The sequence below is a fragment of the Plectropomus leopardus genome, chromosome 7, assembly GCF_008729295.1.
Source record: "Plectropomus leopardus isolate mb chromosome 7, YSFRI_Pleo_2.0, whole genome shotgun sequence".
NCBI classification, from domain to species: Eukaryota; Metazoa; Chordata; class Actinopteri; order Perciformes; family Serranidae; genus Plectropomus; species Plectropomus leopardus.
Genome location: NC_056469.1, coordinates 20,776,838 through 20,793,225, shown reverse-complemented (window position 1 = coordinate 20,793,225; position 16,388 = coordinate 20,776,838). Strand labels below are relative to the sequence as shown.

At 39.9% G+C, this 16,388-nt stretch overlaps 1 protein-coding gene across 1 annotated transcript in view; it reads right to left on the bottom strand.

Moving 5' to 3' along the window:
* fhl3a (four and a half LIM domains 3a) overlaps nt 1–7,629 on the bottom strand; it is a 35,187-nt gene extending 27,558 nt beyond the window's left edge. Inside the window, exon 1 of the mRNA XM_042489919.1 lies at nt 7,412–7,629. The gene's annotated coding sequence lies outside the window, so the exon portion shown is untranslated. The remainder of the gene's footprint in view (nt 1–7,411) is intronic.
* Between the last annotated feature and the right edge of the window lie 8,759 nt (nt 7,630–16,388).

The following is a 16,388-nucleotide window of genomic DNA, read 5'->3' as shown; positions in this document are numbered from 1 at the left end:
TGCCAAACACCCACACTCTCATGACTGCACTTCCTCTGCCATGATGTCAGAGTCTGGGTTCATTCTTTGCAGCTGTGGGAGCCTACCCTATTAAGTGTCTAGGAAGCAATCAACACTAATGCAGTTGGCATTGTGGCAAACTGAAGTTACTAGCCATATAAAGACACAACTAGCACAGCAGCAGGGGGTGAGCGTGGGGATACAGCAGTGGCACAGTGGAACAAACAAAGCACGTATGCAGTGCCAGGGCTTAATTACCTCTCTAAGACATCTGTTATGAGAACAGAGTCCTGCTAGCATGTTGTTGTGGAGAAATACTCTGTTAACAGCCCCGTCTCTCTGGGGTTTACAGTGTTTTGAAAGGTGACATTTTGAGCCCCGGGCATTGTTGGCTTGTTTAAGGCCTGCTGTGTATCACTGCGTGGTTAAGGACTGCATGCCACATGGTCTCAAGTTATTGCCCAATTAAGCCAGTGTACAAGAACATCCAATGGGAAGGATGACGACATTGCTGCTCACACAGAAATAAAACCACTCTGACAGTTCTGTGTAGGCGGATGGTTGCTGTTAAATTATTGCAGACTTACTCATACTATAGCTAATTTCTATTACACACTCCTATTCAAAGATACCACTAGGCCTGTAACGAGAAGTAATTTTGTTGGACAACAATAATTATGATGAACAATATTATTGACTATTTTATGCCACTGATATAATGATAATATAACAGAGTAGCAATCCAAGGGCACCCATTAAAAGAGTATACCTTTAGTTCTTAAGAATATTCAGACATTGACATATGAGAAAATATTTAATATTTAGAACAAAGTACATATAAATGAAAGTACCTTCACAGGAGTAGCCCAAAACCAATTAATTAATATAATTAATATAAAATTTGGCCGACAAAAACAAATCACAGTAATGTTTATAGCAACTAAGCTCAGTGAAGCTCAAGGACCACCACAACTAGCTCCATAATCGGGCCAACGTGCTACAGTCGGTAACCAGGGATGGATGTCCTGGGCGCTGGGCAGTTTGCTGGTGGATTTATGAGTTGGAGGATGAAGTGGTTGGAGGATAAAACTACAAACAACTGACTATTTGGCTCGTTGCCAGGGGTTAGTAAGCTAGCTACTGTCAGCCCTGGGCCTCTTCGACTTTCAAAAAGCCACTGCAGGCTACCGCTAAGCTACAAGATGCGGGTTGTAGTGCTGTTTTATTTTTCGTCTGAATCGCACAAGTAGGTGAAGGTGGAGAAAAAAAAGGGAGAATCGCTGCTTCAACGTTTTATGATGGCTGGGGGAAAACCCTGCTGTTTATTCAGGCATCATGTTGGTTAAAATGTTAGTCATTCTTATGTAATCAAACACGCGTAGAAACACAACAGGCAATGTCGAGGTCAGCAAAGTGATTGCGGTCATGTCTGTATACCGTACGATAAGTCGATGATGTATGTCTCATCAGTCCTAGATACCACGATGGGTAGGAGTGTTAGTCAGCCACAAAGATTAGAACATTATTTACCGAGTCTAAATTAGTAAATAAAGCAAACATCATTTTAAAGTGATCCACTTCTGACAAAAGCCATGAAAATTGCAGGTTAGTGGACCAGTGATTCCCTCGATTGCAATATATCCAGTGGAAGTTCTCTCTCTTATCCCAGAGAGAAAGATGTGGTGTTACAGTAAGCTTTGGCTCTTCACCTTGTCATCTGTCTTTGAAGAGATCTATCAGGGTGAAATAACATCTTATTACCTCGTGTACTTGAGAAATTCTCCTCTTCCCAACATTCTCCTCCTCTAGTGCCTCCATTAACCATAGGTTATCCTATGATTTAGCCATTAGCCACAGCCCGACATAACCATCACTTATATGAATTCATAATACCCATCACATTACCAGTTGTATAAAAACCACTGCAATTTGTCCACAGACTTCAAATGTGCCCTTCCCTCTCAATCCTCCTCCCTTCTTACTGCTGTGATGGGACTTGCTTAGTTGGCTTTGAAGTCCAGTTTGCTGACAAAATTTAGCTGTCATGTTTTTTTTACGGACTTTTGCGACATTTATTCCCTTTGAAGAAATGTACCATTTCCTCAGAATAACATCTTTTATCATTGCCAATGTATTGGGCAAGCAGTAACATTAAGCAATCCTGGATAGGCTCGCACCCTTTTTTGGCAATGAATCTTTCAACACACAGTAGAGGTGAGAGAGTTTAAAGGAAATAACGATAGATTTGTCTGATATCCCATTCCCAAGAACAAATCAAGTCAGGTTAGGTGCGTGATGGAGCAGTTTGCAACCACTGTACGTTTTGCATCATAGCATTCCATTCATTAAATCCTGGGAATCTGTACATGCCATACACTTCTATTGGAGCATGACCCTGCCCTCCTCCCTTTAGGCGAGGGTGCAGGGAAACAGTCATGCCTGACTCACACCTTTCCTCGGCACAAGTTCATAACATGACTGAATGTGGTGATGCAGCAGTGAATCAACAGGATTCTTGCACCTTAACAACATCTGTTCAATGTGAGACAGTGTTAAAGAAACACTGATAAGGAAGAAGGTACCATTAATTCAATGTGTAATAAATATAACAGACAGGTGAGGCAAAATAAAGTCAAGTGAAAGGCAAAGCATAGCCTCACTCTTAAATAACATATTATTAGTTCATATTAAACTAGTAAGTCATGAGGCATCTGCAATTGTGTGCTCACAATTTGGTATTTCCTTCGAAAACAGCGCTTCCTTTGAGAGTAGCAGGTAAGTGCTAGGTATAGACCTGTAATTGTAACCCTAAAGGAATGTAATTATCCCATTAGCAGAGCCCGTTACCTTTTACACTCCATGGCTGCCTATATAAAGTTTATGTTCTCTTTACATAAAATCTCACATAGAGTGAACGCTGTGGCAGTGAAAGACAGGGAGAGGAGAGTGAGAAAGAAGAGAGGCAATGAGAGCGAGGTAGGATGACTGGATTGTGAGGGGGGCATATTACCTCCCACAGGGGCCCTGGCTCAAAGGATCAAGTTTCAGACGTTTACCAACAAAGCATCCATGGAGGAAGTCTTGCGCCCCTCACAATAACACCCCAGCACCTGGCCATCCCCACACAGGAAACCTGAGGTCACTTCCTCCCTTTCAGAGACTTCAGACACACTCCTGCTGCCAGCCACGCGCCCCCACAGCCTATTGAAGAGGGCGCTGACTACCAGGGGGGAAAGGCACAGAGGCACATGTACAAGACATTTTGGAGGACATCTGATTTATGAGTAATATACATCTAAAACCATATAATTTCACAAGTTTTCACTGACACAGTTCACAGAAATGTAAGAGAGATGTGTGCCAGGTCTGTTAACACCAAAGCAGAAGAGTTCTTATTTCCCTTTTTCTGTCTCACATGTAGCACAGATGTGATGTTTTTTTTTTAATCATCTGAAAAGCTAAAAGCTTGGTTGGGTTTCATTGTTTATTCTGGTTGGGACCACACAATATAAGAGGTTGAAAATGAAGTATGCACCCTAATCGCTGTGTTGGAATGTACAAATTGTCAAAATCTGTGCAAAAATTACAACACCAAGACACTTGATAATAAGAAAGACAAACATGCCTCGACCAGATGAGTGTGAAACAAGCAGAAGAGGCTTTATAGTATAAAGTAAAATGATCAGATATAACCAACAAATTTGGAACTCAACATAGGAAAAGCTCCCGATTGAACGTAGCACAGAATGTGACAGAAAGTTAAACTGTGTCCAGCGTCCTCTAATACACAACAGGGGGACAGACAGCTGCAGAACGTCAAAAGAGAACTGCTACAACACAAATCTAAATTCTGCTCCCTAACCACCTGCAACCACTTGACCGCCCATTCTCCATCATTATCATTGGCCTGGTTTCAAACGATGCCAACCCATAAAACCAGCCACAGCCAGTCCGAGTCATTTAGTTGCAGTCCCACTGCAGTTTAGAGCTGGCCAGCATCCAACCACCACGCGGGGCTAACCTTTGGAAAACACTGAGACCTCCAAAGAATGTGACCATGGTCAATGAAATGGAGAGGCAGAGAGGAAGAGGAAGAAAGCAAACAAATACATTATACAGCCCGTGGGCTCTGTCGAGGCAAACTTCCCAGATGCTAAATGGGACAGAATGACTGGCTTTTGGCTGCAAGGGGATTATTTCTGCTTCTTACTGGGACAAACAGTTTGTGTAAAAATAACCTGTCGGTGGTGGTCAGTAATTTCTGTAGTAACAGAATGAAAAGAGATCTTCATTATTTAAGCAATAATGTTAGTAATGGCTGAAAAAATGTCTCATTGTGAAGGAGAATTATCACCCAGCACTTCAGTTCCTCGCAACCCAACTCTTTTTTTCGAGAAAAAAAAAAGCTTAGATAAATCCACTGTATACTACTTGCTGTCTAGCGAGCAAACACACTTAGCGACTAGTTTGTGGACACAGTGAAGCATTTATAAGCTTATACAAGTCCGTACACATGCTGCGTTTTTTGCACTCAAATCCATCGTTTTTAATGTAGACATGTGGAAGAGGTGCTCTAAAGCGAGAGCTTCACTGCCACAGCTGGCAAGAGTTCCCAACCGCCTGTTAGTCAAGACGCAAAAGCTGCATCCAGAGATCAACACAGTTCAACTTTTGGAATGCAGCGACACGTACCACGTCATATAACAAGGAAAAGCCAATCACAGCTGGTAGATATATTCCCTTTCTTCTGTAAATATCAGTCTGACAGCCTAAATATGGAGTTAATCATTTTATTGCAAGGCTACCAAGAGCTTTATGTCGGTTCCACGTACATTTTAGGCCTTCATACACTTAAAATCAATGCCTGGTGAAAGGTCAGCTCCAAACTCAGGATTTCTTGTAAGTATGCTATGGTGCTGGTTATTGATGCCGAGCAACTTCAGATGCAACCTGGCATGGGTCCTGACCCTCAGAGCCAAATATTTCCCTCAGGAGTTTGTGGAGACCAAGACCAAGCTAAATGAAATTGCTTTTGGGGCTGAGACTATATTACGATTATATGTCTTAGTATTATCAATATCATGATATGAGATTAGAAATAGATTTTTGATATTTCAATATTGTAAGTGTTTTTTCCTGGTTTTTGGCTGCATTATAGTAAAGTCATTTCATTTTCTAACTGTTCTAGCTGTTTTGATTTTTGCCTTTTCCCACTTAGTCATTATATCCACATTACTAATGATTACTAAAATGTCACTTTGTAAATATTGTAAAATCACTGATAATCAACCCCCCAATATTGTCACAATGTCAGTATCAAAGTATTTATTCAAAAATATGGGGATATTTGATTTTCTCTATATTGCCTAGCCCTTGAGACTATTGGACTTCCATTTTCAGCTGGCCTAAAACACAACTCCACATGAGTGATTACATTAGCTCAAACTGTAGGATTAAGAGGTTTCTGAATATATTGTCAGCACAAGTACCAAAAGGTTACCAAATGCATGCTTAAGAATAACCTGTGAAGCCTAATAAAATCTTTAAAAAACAATATAGTTACATGTCTGAGAGCCATGTCAGGAATCACACATCAAATGTTCGTATGACTGGAACCAAGATAATACATTACAGTCTTTTACTGAAATGGAGAAGATGGTAAGGAGCAACATCGTCTTCTCTATTCTTCGCAGAAGTATGGAAGAATAGGTGGTACATTCCCAAGAAAACATGTAAGCTCTTGTTTCAATTCTCTCTTTTGGCAGGCCCCAACACTGTGCGTTCCCACCGTGCCCACTGCACCCAGATGATGCAACAGGTGGAACACCAAACAATCGTCATAAGGATGACAGTACTACTATGTGCTGCGATGTGATGATGCACGCCCAAAACAAAACTAGAAGCTTCAGCACAGACACACCCTTCCCAGATGCACACTGCCATATCCCACTTCCTGCTGCTGCTGAAAAAAAGACAAGTTTAGCCTGAGGGACTTTGCTCTCTGAGGCCTCCACATACACACACACACACACACACACACACACACACACAGACAGACAGACAGACAGACACACACACACACACACACACACACACACACACACACACACACTGCTCAGCTGGGAGCTTCCGTGACACAACAGTTGCTCCTTAATCCTTCCTCAACACAGTTCAGTGGGTCACACGGTCCAATACAGTCTCTTCCTCCACTCACTGGATGTTATTTATTTCTCCTTTTCACCTTATTTGTGTGTGTTTGCATTGAATTACAGAGGGACATGAGTGCACGTGTGAGACTGTGATTAGAAGAAAAAAAAAAGACAAAAAGGCATAAACAAGGAATGCAGAAAAACACACAGGCAGACAGAAAATGTCCAGACCCCCTCACTTGTCACAGGAAGCGGTTCCTTGTTTGTCAGGGTTTTACTTTGCAGGCTGCTCCCCAGGCAGCATGTTTGACTAAGGTGTGAAGTATCAAGGCTTGTCATAATGTCAAGCCCACGCCTGCTTTAATCTCTACACACAGATTTTTACTGAACAGCAAAAACCCTAAAAATGAAAAGTAGAAAGTATGACCTTAAGGTAATTGTTAACAAGCCATAATTACTGTGCAACTACCACAGGCATGTCCAAAAAACAGCCCTCATCTTTTCAGAATATACAATAGCACAATACTGGTTAATAAAGCATGATCATTTTGCATTTTTTTCATTCAGCTCACAACTGTTTGTAGACTTGTACCAAGTAGGGACAACAACACTTAAACGATTGTGTTTTTCAAAGACAGACTGTAAACACGCAAACAAACAATTACCTTGCACCAGATATTTTCAGTTAGGGAAAAATGAAAGGGCCACAGCAAAGAACTGTAGGTCAGAAGAGGTGAAAAGGTGAATATTCTTTCACTTAAAGTAGTATGTAAATTTTTAAATGATCTATATGATGCAAGAAGCACCTGGCCCCCAGGTATTTTCACATTATCTAATCTGGCCCCCATTACAAAAAGTTTGGACATCCCTGAACTACCATTACTGTGCCTACTATTACTACAACTACTACTACTATTACTACTACTACTACTACTACTACTACAAACAATAATAATAATAATAGTAAAAGACAAAAAATAATGAATGAAAGACAGTTTACATTAATTACAGATTAAAAGAGTTGTAGTCCTGCTATCACAACGTTTGAACGTTTTCATGAATTTTCATTGAAAACCTCTGCCACAATCATTATGATGGTTTCACTGAACTTTGGGATACTTTCCCATCAAATAAAACACTTTTCTAATTCATTTCCGAATATTTGACGGCGAGTAAAGCGTTTCGTGAAGCCCCACTGAGGTCCAAAGGGTAAAAAGCGTAAGAGAAGTCTAAACAGGTATAAACAGAGATTGGAGTCCTACCAGGAGTAATGTCTGAAGTCTGGAAGCACCTTCTGACAGTGGTAACCCTCCTCCCGCTGGCTGTCCACAAACTCTCGCTCAGATCAGGACCGGGATCAGTCTGCAGGTCGCTACTCCGGCGGCTCAGAAGCGTCGCGCGTCAGCTGTGAAACTTTTTGTGTTTCTTCTGACAGTAGTCAAATCTCTACAGCGAAGGGTGATGCAGCTTGCCGGCTACATTTGTTCTACTACTGAGGAAGTTACTGGTGAGTCACAAGATCCCGCCCCCCCAAAAAACCATTCCTCCCTCCCTCCTGCGACTTCAAACGAGACCAGAGAGGAGTCCAGGCAGTGGAGGGTGTGATGGGAGCTCAGCGAGGCCCTCCGTGTCTGTGCTGCCGTTTATTTTCAGTCTGTTCTAATAGAATTATGTTCAATTGGCCAGCATTGGGTGGAAAGGCCGAGCTTGCTTTTTCTAAAGTTTCTAAATGAGGGAGTGTTGACCACTGGGTACTTTTAACCCTTTGAAACCTGGGCAAATTGGTTTGATTTCTGTAAAAACACAGGAACACAATGAGCAATGAATGAAAAAAAAAAGTCAAAAACAAACATAGAAATTACCTAGAGAATGTGCTCTTATAAGAATTTGATAATTAACTTTAAATATGTAATTTTGATAATTATGAATATAGTTTTTTCTCTAAAATAATTTTGTAACTCTATTAATCAGGGTTCCCTCAGATCCTTAAAAAGTCTCAAAAGGCACTGAATTCAGTAATCTAAAATACATTTTTATTTAAATGACTTTAATCTTTCAAAAGATTGATTAAAAAGGATTGTATTGATTGTTTTTTTTTTTTTTTTTATCTGATGTTGAACTGTAAAATCCAATATGAACTGTAACGTCTATTTTTTGTGAAAAAATTAACAAATTCTTTTTCAACTCATCATGACGGAAATCCAAGCAGTGGAATCTCACACGCAGAGTGAGAGACTCAAAATTGCCAAGAAAACCATCTAAAAATGCCAGATGTCTCCCATTTCTGTTGGTAAAAGCAATAGATACTTTAATGATAATAGAATATGTTCTTTGTCTTCCATGTATTCCACTCCAAAAAGGGTTATTTTCCAACATTTGACTGGACGAAAAAGTCATGTTTTAGTAATGAACATTAGGGCAAAATTTTATATATATATATATATATATATTTATATATATAATTTTATATATATATATATATTACAATGACGCCTGCCTCTAATGGAGTTTAAATATCCTTTAGTCTAATTGCTATTTCAGACAAGATACATATTATAGTGGAATGTTGAATACATGTAAATATTTGAGCCTTAATTTAGTGATATTGACCCATCTCTGTGTCGTTATTCTGTGTGTACTTTACTTTTAAGTGACCATTGTTGACTCTCCATTTTAGTTGCTTACATTAACAAACAGGGTATAAGACCAACCCAGCTGTCTCCCTCCCCAATATTTTACAGTTTGGTCGTATCCTGAGTCCTGATGTGTCATTTTTGTCATGACTCAACAAGTGGGAGTGACATTTATTCTGACTACAGCTGGCAGCTGTTTTGTCAGATATGGAAGGAGCCTTGTTGGTATCATTGAGTCACTGCAGTTAATCAGTCTGTGCCTACAGTGGTGTTGACAGACGCACCACCCTGCATGATGGATGGCATTGTTCTCCTGCTTTTACATCAGAAATGTTTGATTCAGTCCTTCATTCAAAATCAAACCTGCTTGAATTTATGTACCTTAAAGCTGAATAAAGGTTTAATCGTTATTTTTATCATAACAATAATTATGTGTAATGTTAAATGGGTTAGTGACAAAACCCCAGAGAATTATTACCCATTTTTTCTACTCACTGTTTTGCCAGCCTACAACTTCACTGCTTCCTTACCCAGTCTCATTGCTACTGTCAACTCCATTTCCAGCCTCAACAGCGACACAAAGCAAAACAAAACAAAACAAAAAAACACTTCAACTAGTTGGTAAATCTAGTCAAGCATTTAAGAACTACAGAGCCAGGTTATTTCCCTCAAGAGTAGGTAGGGACCAAAACAAAGCTAAAAGGGCTAAGTACTTCCATTTTCCAGGAAGCCAGAGAAGCAACTTCAAATTAATGCTAATGTCTTAAATTTTGGGATTAAGAGCTTCCTTCAGTCTCTAAGACTTTGAATGTTAATATATTGTTAGCACAAGTAGCAAATGGTTATCATATGCTTAATAATGACCTATGAAGCTAAAAAAAATTCTAAAACGTAATCATAGATTCACCTGTAACAAAAATCGGTAGGACTGTTTGAAAGCACTGTTGTTTGGCTGCATTACTGTAAAGGTTTCTGATGTTTCTGTTGTTTTAGTAATACTACCGTGTAGAAATACATTGTTACAAGTTAAGATTCTGCAATCATCAGGCTATTTTTTCTAAGTAAAAGTACAAAAGTATTAGCATCAAAACACACTTAAATTGCAAACTTTAAGCAGATAAAATTATTAAAAAAGGCCCATTTTACAATGATATATATTATATTATTGGATTATAATCATTGATACATTAATGTTTTCATAATTTTAATGTTGCAGCTGGTAAAGGTGGAGCTTCTTTCATTAGTCAACATGCTGCTGGATGGACAATATGTTCTCATCCCAACTCCTCACATTGCCGCTGTGCAGTGGACTTCTGTGTCTACATACGTATTACATTTTAGGTATCCTTCTGTGTCTGCTGTTTATTTTCCAGGATGCCACTACCGTAATGTCAACAAATGCACATGGTGGAATGATTCTGCTTGTGGTTATGTTTAGACGACACAAGCACATGGCAACCAATGCTGGAACATCAACAAAAGCACACGCTGGCACAGATGGTTGGGTTTAGGCAAGAAGGGCACAGATGGTTAGGATTAGGGGAAGGAGGCACATGGTAAGGTGTAGAAAAAAACCCATCACATTCAGACAGGCAGTGAACACCGGAGTGATCGTTTGTTGTACCATCCTCTGTCCCTCCTACCGGCCCTATAAGCGCCATTGCGCTCGTTATACTGTCATTACTGGCAGCATTTTAACGTAACGCTGACCTGCTGCATTTCATGGGCACACAGCAGGTTCTATCTGCTGCATTCTCAAGTGATGCAGCTCGTGCATATATCGTGTGGACGCAGGTGCCCTCTGGCTATCCGCCTGCATATAACAACCCCCCAACCAGCTCTGTCCGGCCATGTTCTTATCTGATACCGTCCAGCAGCGTTTCATGCACACGCAAAAGGTGCCTTTTGGCGTTGTGAACTTACACTAAAAGCATTGTCTAAGAAGCGCTATTTTACAAGTTTGGAATGAAAATAGGCTGAGGTAGCTTGTAAATTTAACCCAGAAGCTCAATAAAATCTTATCTTAACTCATAATAATAGATCATTTAGATTTATAGATTTATTTGTGAAATATATTTTGCAATATTAATCTGAATCTGCAAGGTAAGTTCTCAGATAAATGTAGCAGAGTAAAAGGTCCAGTATTTGCCTATGGAGTTTAGTGGAGTAAAAACTAGCAGAAAATCAAAATACTCAAATAAAGTACCTCAGAACTGTGAATAACTACAAAATTGCAATTAAATTTAAAGGTGCTATAAATGATAAATGATAAATGATATTATAAATGATATGAGTCACCACTGATGTCAAAAACATACATGGAGGTGGCTGAGCCAAAACGGTGACACTAACAGTGCCACTAGCGCTAAAAAACATTAACAGTGTTGAAAGAGCAATTACACTGTTAGTCTGGGGGAAACCAGAGGATGGGGTTATGGTCACTGCAGTCCCTACGCAATGTGGATTGGGACAGTGTTACCAGTGGTAACCATAGGTGTGGTGGTAGTTGATTAGGTGGGTGGACTATTAAATGGGTAGGTTGACCAAGAAACACAGGTATACTTTCTGATATGTTCCATTGACTTTTACGCTGATAGGGGGGTATAGTGTACAAGACCAGAAAAAGAGGTGGGTATACCCCATATACCTGGTCTACACCATTGGTGGTAACCACTGTATGAGTGCAGTGCAGAGTGGCAGTGATTAGATAACCAGTAGGACATGAAGGGAGAACACACACACACTCGGCTGGCACGACTACCAAAACAAGGTACAGAGAAGCTCTACCCCCCTTCACACACAGAGAGAACCCTGAGACCAAACTACCCTTCAATAGAAACACACCATTGTAAGAGAGAGAGTAGATATCCAACTGAGGCAAACCAACCAGAGACAGAACTGTTCATTAGTGACAGACTGCATCAGTACAAGACACTCTGAGAATCTACTAGCTAAAAATGGAGCAGGCAAGAAACAACAGAGGGCCTTGGGGCCCGACCCTACAGGACCAAGAAAGGAAGCTGAGTGGTTTCTTAGAGCAAGAACATGCCAAACACTGCTGGGAGTATAACTTGAGGCTGCAGCTTAGCAAAGAACTGGAAAACACTAAACAACAGCTAGCCCGTCAGAAGAACCTCAAAGAAGTCTTCATCAACAAAGAAAAGGATGCCGGCAATGACCTGGAGAGGCTGGAGAGGCTCAGTGACACAGAGACCATGAACACCATGAGACTTGCCACTGAGGTTCGAAACATCATCAAAACAAACCAGAGGAAAGTGCTTCAAAAAGAATTCAAAGACCTCAGAGTGGCTTACATGAGGCTTACAAGTTCTCAGCAGAGCTACAGGCAGAAAAAGACAAAAATGAAGCTCTTCACAAGAATTCGAACAGATGTAAGTTTTACAGATCAACCTGAGCTATGAAGCTGAGCTCAAAGCTGAAAAAGAAAAGAGAGACGGCCTTCAGAAACAGTTGGGTAAGGAGATTCAGTCCCAAGCTGAATAGCGGTCTGAGGACCTAGAAAAAAAGTACCTCTGAGAAAGTAAACTGGTTTTTCAAAGAGTTGGAGGTCCTGAGAGAAAATCAGGCTTCAACCAACCATGAGCTGGTCATAAGCTACAGACAGAGGAGGAGGTTTGTCTGGGCCTCCGTGCTGAACTCACCAAGCTCAAAGAAGAGCAGAAGTACATGACGAGAGGGCAGCAGAAGGAGAAGGAGGCTCTTGAAAAGCTGGTGGAGGAACTGATGTAGCTGCTTACCGCAGAACTAGACAGACAGACAATCCCAACAGAGTCTCTCCAGAAACAAGTTGAGAAAAATCAGCTCCTTTAAGTGAAAAACAGCACCCTGCAGGATGAAGGGAGGGAGCTCAAAGTGGCTCACATAATCAGCCAAGAAACTTTCTCATCATAGGTCGAGATTGAAAAGGAAAAAAAAACAAAGCTCTTCAGCAAGAACTTTAGCAGCTGAAAGTAAAGGATGCCCTGGTTCAACAATTGGAGGAAGAGATCCAGACCCTAAAGAAAAATGCCTCTGAGAAAGAGAAGCAGTTTTTCAAAGAGTGAAGGGCCTCAACCAACGAGGAGCTGATCATTAAGTTCCAGACTGAGGAGGAGGTCAGTCAGGGCCTCTGAGCTGAATTGGCCAAGCTCAAAGAAGAGCCGAAAGATGAAACCAAGGAGCAGGAGGACTACCTTCATGATGAACCAGATGTTGAGCTGTTGGAAGAGATTGATCACACTGAGGAAAAACCTGAGAAGAAGGAAAAGAAACCCTCCACCTGGAAAAAATTCAGACACCGTATTGGTTCGAGAACGATAAAGAAGAAGCTGGAGGAGTCCTCATCCATTTCAGACTTTTCAATACACACTTGCATGCAAAATCTATAAAAAGGCAATAAATCATTGAAAAATAAAAATTCTGCCATCACTGTCTTGCAATTGTATAGTTGAGTTGGAGACAAAACATTACAGTTGGTGGATGTAATTAATTCACTAGAAAGAAAGTAGTTCTTTTATTAAACTGCGCACAACGAGGGGAGCGTGCTTATCACTGAAGCACGCAGCCATGTTAGATAGGGTTAGCATAAAGCCTAAGAGTAATGTACAAATACAATACTGACTTCATGTTGTATAATCTATTATTGGACTCTACCTTTTTATTCTTGAAGATTAACATAAATGTCTGTTTAAACTATATAAAGCATTCACAAGCACACTAAGTTAAATGCAATAAGATACTTATTTTTTGTTATGTGTATGTTTTTGGAAATGCAAACACAGCTGCAAAGTTTCATGCATGAAAAATCTCATTAAAAACAGAGGACCTTTCTACACAACTGTGTCAACATGTGACTCTTGTTTTCCAAGGTCTTGTGACAAGTGAAAGAGTGGTGTGACCCCTGTTTCCCTCACAACCCCTTAATTATAAATTCTTATTTTACACTCTGAGGCGTGGTCCTGCGACTGCATGCAACAAATTAGAGGACAGACGTCTGTCAATTTCTCATAGGACAAATTGCCTGATGAATCCCTCACCACTTATTTCTTTATAAAAAGGTTAAGGGTAGCTGAAGATATTTTCAACAGATGAAGAATGCAATACAATTTAAATTTAAAACAAACTTTACCTTTTTGAAGCAACACAGTGATAATGATGTCTCAGGTTACTCTCACGTTAATAAATGAAATTCAAATTATATTGTAAATCTCTAGCTCTTTCCATGGGGTGTGTGTGCAGCAGACTAATGAGGCAATTCAATTGTTGAAAGTCCTGTTTAAATAATGAGTAGATATGACTTGTAACAGTGTTTGTCTTTATATATATATATATATATATATACATATATGGTGGAGAGGGGAAATTTTGGCATGCTGCACAAAATGTCACATAATCATAGGGAGTATACAGACAGTGATTCATAATGTGTCTAGCTTCAGCATATGAGGATGATACAGAGAGACATCATGCACTGCCTTTTAAAGAAAAGCCCAAAACAAACTATCAAAAGACCATCAAATGAAGGATCCTTTCAATAATACTGGCAATAATAGCTTTTTAACAGAACACTTGAAGTACACTTTGCCTCATCTGAAACCCATCCACTTCTCGCCACTTCACTGCTGTGATTGTCTAGAATATAAAACAGGTCATTCTTCAATATACACTTCAAAACTCAAGCAGGGAAAATAAGCACCGTATTGGCACTTAATTGTAGACCAGTTTTGTTTTACAAGAGTTTGTGGTTATGGTGAGAATCCCACCCAGGAGAGCACCTACTGTATGGCTCAGGCATTGAGAAGTGGAGGGGTATATTTGGAGGTAAGGTTGGTATGTACAATTACCAGTGGTGGAAGAAGTTCAGATTTACTTACAAAGCAGAGGTGGGACAAGGTAGCATTTTGAAAGTCACAAATAAGTGTCAAGTCTTGGTCAAAGTCCTGAGTCAAGATTTAAGTCCGAAGCCCTAAACTTTGGCTTTCTAGTCCTAAACAAATGTTATGCCAATTCATGTTATATTTTGCTTCATAAAATGACTAGTTCTTTTTTTTTTTAAAAAAAATATTTGCTTATTTATTTAAACAAGCTGGATGTTGTTGTTGACAAAAAAAAAGCAGATCTGGTCAATTAATGGTCTTGCTGGAAATGATTGGCATCAATGTAAGTTGATTCAGGATGTGAAAGGACATGAATTGATTTGTGGCCCACTTTTAAATCTTTGGGTTTGGGGGACGTATCAAGTATTTTAAAGTTAAACGTTTCAAGTCCAAGTAAAGTTATAAGTTATTGGTATTAATGTCCAGGTCAAGCTGCAGGCCTTTTTGAATGTGTCAATTCTAACCAAAGTCATCAAATTTGTGACTCAAGTCTGACTCAAATCCAAGTCCTGTGACTCAAATGCACACCTCTGTTACAAATTAAGTATCAAAAGTAAAAGTACTCCTTTTGCAAACTATTAATACTGATGCATCAAGACACAAGTAGGACTTAAAAGTTGTAGTTGGTCAAGGTGGAGCGAGTTTTAACTACTTTACATACAATTTAGTTTAGTGCAATGGTTCCCAATCCTGGGGTCTTGACTCCTCCATAAAAGGATTAATCGGTTTGCAGAGAAGAATAAACAAAGTTATGATACACATATTTGTATTGAGTTTTTTTTGTTTTTAACTCTTCTCTAATCTTTGCTTTTTTGTTGAATACAACAACATGCATACATTTCAAATGTGATAAGGGGCCCAGGATGCTGTTTGTGGGGTAACAAGCCAAAAAGATTGGGAATCCCTGGTGTAGTATTTGAAATGAAAATCCATTGTATTTTTGTAAGCTTATATGTAAGCTTAAATATGATACCAAATCCTGAATCACAAATGTAATTAGTAACTGTAGCTGTCAAATAATAGTGGAGTAAAAAGTTCTGAACTTTATTGGAGTAAAAGTATAAAGGAGCAGAAAGTGGAGATGACTAAAGTACCTCATGATTGTGCTTAAGTAATTGTACTTAGTAAAGTTCCTCCACTACCAACGACTTAATGAACAGGCTGACTTTTGAATCTGTCTCATGTTGTTTTGCTGTGTGGTGTTAATTTGAGGAGATGCATCTAAATAATCACACGGGAGGTAGGAACTTGTGGCTCATGCATTTTTTAACTGGGCTGGCCTGGCGGCTCACTGCAGATGAGGACCAACCATGGTCAGGGGAGACATACCAAAGCCCTGAGCTCAGCCCGAGTGCAGCAGTCTTACAATATGTCAGCAGTGTTATTTTTACAGGGTCATATTAGAAAACCAAATGGATCTGCATCTGCCCCACAAGGGCATTCCTTCATTGCTGACCCTGAAGAAACCCACAACCTCTTGTCCTCCTGCTCTTGCATCAGCTCGTTACAAGACCCTGATTTCCAAAGTAGTATTTACCCCTGTCGTGGCTCACCAGGCATTTCACTTGTAATGATAAATACTGCCATGAATTAAACAGCAAGGAGCCAAGGAAGTCAGAATGCAGACATTTTACCCGTAAATCCCGGCTGCTGCCTGTGTTTGCTTAGTTAAACACGTAAGCGGACCACTCGGGCCTTGGGCTGAAACCTTCACAGGAATCGGGGTCATT